Consider the following 5,084-nt stretch of genomic DNA (forward strand, 5'->3'; position numbering starts at 1 on the left):
CGTTGTGGAGTTGATAGTGCTTTTACTCCCAGCTCGTGTGACTCGCAGGGGCCCTGGGAGGTGGATGCCACCTCTTGTCCTCCAGCTCCTCCGGCTGGGGGTGGCAGCGCCGGGAGGGGAGCTGCCCCCCGACCGGCCCCGGCACTGCCGCCCTCAGCCCGGGGAGAGTGCGGGGTTGCCTGGCGCCCCTCCAGGTCTCCTCCAGGCCGGCCGGCCATGGCGGAGCTGCGGTGTGGCCCCCGCTCTCCCCGACCAGGAGGGGCAGTGCGGACCTCAGAGCTTCGGGCCCTGGGGACAGCCCCTGCCCTACCAGCAGCTAGCGGGCGTCGGGGCTCCCTCGCCGTGCTGGCCTGCTGGGCTGGAGGGTGTCGCGTGAAGACCAGCTCCTCAGGGGCCTTCTCTGGGCCTCTTCCTTCTCTGGGACTCAGCAGCCACTCTCACAGATGACACACCACGTGGCTTAGGGACGAAGCCAAGCTCAGCGTTTGGGCGGTGGCTCCCAGACGCCTCCGTCTTCTCCGCTGTGAGGGGCTCTGAGGGGGCTTCCCCTGCCGCCGCCCCCCCCTCCATGCCAGCAGAACTGCCCTTCAGGATCTGTCCCCCTCCTTTCCCAGCCGTCGTCCCAGGAGGTCCTGATGGCCACTCCTGGCCCTGGGCCCTTCCAGTCTTGGTGTCAGCCCAGCACCCCGGGGGTGGGGGGCTGTGGTGGGCAGGCCAGTTTGCAGGTGAGTGACTGTGGCACACACAAATGGCCATGGAGCCCCTAGGCCTCAGGGCCCCTCCCAGCACTGCTTTGCCCTAGGCATGTGGGGCGTGGTACTGCACTGCTGGCCTCTGTCCTCTGTCTTCTGTCCCCTGTCCCCCGTGTCATTCAGTCCCGCTTGCCTGCCCCCTGGGAGCAGGAGGGACAGTTCCAGCCTCCCAGTTCCCTTTGGATGTGGATCAGAGGGAGCTTAGGAGTCTGTCTGAGGATTGAAGAAGTAGCCAGGGGCAGGACAAGGAAAAGAACCAAGGCAGCCAGGCAAAACCGGACAGCCGTGGGCCCGTCACCACCCCGTGTGACATGCGAGGCGGGCAGACTGCCGACACCAGCCAGGAGCCAGCCGGAGCCCCTCCGGCCTGTGACCCCTTCCCCACAGCGGCTTCGGCGGGGAGGGCGCCTGGCCTCCCTGAGACCGCAGAGCCAGAGAAGCCCCCCCGCCCCACCCAGTGCAGACTGTGTCCGCTTGCTCCTTGAAGACAGCAGGTTCCAGTCCTCCACAGGCTTGGATCGGACCCTGGCCTGCATCAGCCCATTTGGGGCCAGGCCGTGGAAGCCGCTGCTTGCCCAGGGGCCGGAGGCAGGTGGGCAGAGGGGGACGTGCGGCCGTGCCGGGAACCCGTGGAGGCCCCGGGGCCATCTTCACCAGGGTTCGTGCTGGTGCTGCCAGCCCTCGGCGGGACCTCCAGCTCTCACAGCCCGGCCCTTGCCCTCGTTGGCAGGGCGTCCCCACCACCAGTACCCGGACAGACCCGTGTGGCGGCCCTCAGGCCTCTGCGACATAGGGAAAGGCACCTGATCGTGCGCCTTGCTCGGTCAGCTCCTTCCTGTCGCTCAGGCTCCAGCACTTCCTGAGAGACGGCTGCCCGGGCCTCGCCCCGCCGCGTCCGTCCCATCTCCCTGCCTCATCTGCTGCTCAGGAACTCACCGGCAGTTTTTGCTCGGGTTTCTGTGTCTCTCCCCGTCACTGTGATGCCCACCCCATGAGAGTGGGACTTTAACCCACTGGGTCCCAGCCCCCGAGTCAGCACCAGCCCTTCGCGTGTGTGCTGAATGAATGAGTGAGCAACTGTGTGACTCGGGCAAGGTATCTGACCGTGCAGAGCCTCAGTTTCTTCATCTGTAAAATGGGAATCTGACTCACAATGGCCTGGCATGTCTGAGCTGCCATAGAAGGAAGAATCGCCCTGTCCTACAGATGCGGAAGTGGCCTGGGCCACGTTATAAGAGCACGAGTTGAGATTTCTGCTCCTTCACCACCACGCACACGCACACACACACGCACGCACATGCACGCAGTGTAAAGTCATGCATGATGAAGGTTCCACCTGGGGCCTCGCGTGTAACAGGTGCTACTTGCAGCTTCTCACGGGAGCCCAGCTTCCCCCGGGAACCCAGACGTTGAGCGATTGTGCTTTTTGCCTCTTCTCAGCCAAAGCCCAGAGGGCGGCTATCCGATGGGCCCCCAAACATTTCTTCCAACAAGGGCATCTTTCATGATTCTTCCTTCTGGGCACCCTGTTTCGAAACCACACAAGGAGACAGATCACTGCCGTTCCCGGCGGGCTCAGCATGAGCACGCGCTTTGTTCCCACGCAGAGGTGATGTCAGCCCGGAGCAGAGACGGGCACTTGACATTTCCCTGAGCCGGTCGGCCTCCTCGAGGACAGACCCGGTGTCTGGCAGGCAGCTTTGAGGAACATTAACACCAGTTCACCAACTCCATTCCTGCCTGCGAGGCCCCCAGGGGAGTCAGAGCACCCAGGCTGTGTGGACCCGTTGTCCAGCGCAGCCCTTTCTTGCCCTTGTCCTCCCAGGTCACAAAGTGGGCCGGGGCGGGGGCCGGGGAGGGGGGGTGGGCCCCAAAGCCCCACCCATTGCCCCAAGGCCGGAGGCCCCTGGCTCTTTCCACAGCCTCCATGATCAAGCTCCCGCACTTGTCGCTGTAGCAAAGCCATCTTGTGGTCCAGACAGCGCTGAGTCCAAGACTCTTCCGTAACTCCGACCTCCCGCCTTCTGGCACCTGCTGTGTGGGAGTCGCTGCGTGCTCACTCATTCTGCTCCCCCAGCCCTGAGCCGCCCCCGCCAGCCCCCTCCACCCAGGCCTCCCCCCGCCCCCAGTCATCTCAGTAGCCCGGGGCCAGCAGCCCCCGGGCAGGGTCTGAGGCATGTCAGATGAACATGAAGCACAGATAGATGAAGTACCCTGAGAAGAGCTTCTGGAACTTTTCTACAGGGAGTATCTTTACACTACAGAAAACTACTCATACCCAAGTTCTTCTAAAGTTTTGGGGTTTATAAAAAATTGGATGTCTCATAATTTATTTTGCTTATCTAGATGAATTTTGCAGTCAAATCCATAATATTCCCATGTTCTTTCTAATACAAAAGCAACGTTTCAAAAAACAGCATTCAAAATTATTTATCAAGTTATATTGATGCTTCAGGAAAGTACACTGTGTCAGTCCTATAGGACTGTAAACCTCAGCACATCACAGGGAACCCAGCAGGCTGAGAAGCCCAGGGGACCCCACAAAAACTTGCCAACAGCTGATGCCAGGTGGCAACGTACAAGGTGTTAAACTCCCGAGGACCAGACCCACCCGGTGTGCGACGGGGTGGGGGAGGACCGAGCTGCAGCCCCGCCTGGCCGCACAGCAGAGCTGCATGACAACGAAGACGGGATAATGGCTGAAAACACAGTCACCTCGGCCCTACCCTGGAACAGCACATCAGACCCTCCAGAGGGAGGCCCATGAGCGTGGACCCTCACAAGACCACGCGCCGCTGGAGGTGCTTGGCGGGAGGCCAGGCTGACTGGCTTCTGTCATTCTGCCACCTCTGTGTGGCCTTCCAGGATTTGGTGCTTCTGAAAGTCCCGCCTCTGTGTGCCCACAGGTGACCTCGGATGAGGCCCATAAACTCTCCAAATGAAGGTTAATAGCTCAGCTTCTTACAAAAACAAAAACGAAAAACAACTACCATTTGATGAGTTCTAACCATGTGCCAGACACGTAATAGCTTGTGTAACAGTTAACGAGTCAGTAAGGAGTAGATATCAATAGCCCAGTACAGAGATGAGGAAACCAAGACTCAGAGAGGTTAAGTCAGTTGTCTGAGGTCACACAGAAGAAATTTGAACTCAGGCCTTTTCTCTGTGCACCATGATGTCACCTCACGATTTTCAAAGGCCCTTCCAGACCTACAAGGTGGGATTTGGCAGCAGTCTCTCAAAAATGACAATTTAACCTGCTAGAACATCCTGACTTTCTCGGGTATAGGAGAAAGCTTTCACACCCGGGCCCTCTGGGATCTGAGCTCATACTAGAATTTTGTCACCTGGTCTGACTTGCCCACTGGGATTGGGGGCAAGGGAGGTACCAAGCCTTTCCCAACAATGAGGCTTGGCTCTTAACTGAAGACCTGGCATGAACTGGCCATGACCCTGTCCTGAAGGAGCTCACAACCTGGAGGTACCCCTGACCAAGATCTGGGGGCTCCTGGAAGGTCGTCTGAAGAAACGGTGTTGCATCGTGAAGGGGAAGTAGGAGTCGGCTGGGTAAAGGAGGAGGAGAAGGCAGCTCTAGGTAACTGGAGGGCAGGCACATGAGCCTGGGTGTTGAAGGCCTCGGGGGTGTATGGCGGGGGGCAGGCCATAGGGCTGGGGGGGCCATGGGAGTCAGACTGTCTTTTCTCCCAAGGCCCAGGGGAGACAGTGCAAGCTTTTAGCAGGGAGCATGAGCCTGGGCTGACAGGGCAAGTGGGTGGAGGGCGGGGGAGTCAGCAGTGGAGATGGTGTGGGCCTTGCTGGCGCCAGGCCTTTCCAAGAGGTCCCGACCTCTGTGCTGAGCCCTGGCAAGGCCCAGAACAGGGCCTGGGAAGTGATGTACAAAGCAGAAGCTTCCATAACTGTCAGGCAGGGGTCTGAAGTTGCAGGTATTTCAGGCACCAGAAAAAAGCACTTTCTGACGGGGCAGTGGGCCCACCGCCAGGTCCCTCTGCCCTCGCCCGCCCCATCCGCGACTTGCATGCTCCTTGAGCCAGATGAGGCCGCCACCCTCCTGGGAACGGACCAGACCTTTCTGTGCATCTGTGTCTGCCGATGCTCTCCCTGCTGTCTGGGAGGCCTTTTCACAGGGTGAGAACTATTGATCCTTCGGGACCCAGCTAACATTACCTCCCTCTCCAAGGATGCCTTCCCCTGCTCAACCCCTTTCCCAGGCTCCTGGGCGCCTGTGAGCAAAGGGTATCGCTGCCCTCGGGCTGCTGTGAGCCTGGGGCTCCCCGTGAGGACTCATGAACGTTTAGTCTGGGTGCCAGGGCC

This window comes from Rousettus aegyptiacus, unplaced genomic scaffold (assembly GCF_014176215.1).
Source record: "Rousettus aegyptiacus isolate mRouAeg1 unplaced genomic scaffold, mRouAeg1.p scaffold_m13_p_2, whole genome shotgun sequence".
In the NCBI taxonomy this organism is placed as follows: Eukaryota; Metazoa; Chordata; class Mammalia; order Chiroptera; family Pteropodidae; genus Rousettus; species Rousettus aegyptiacus.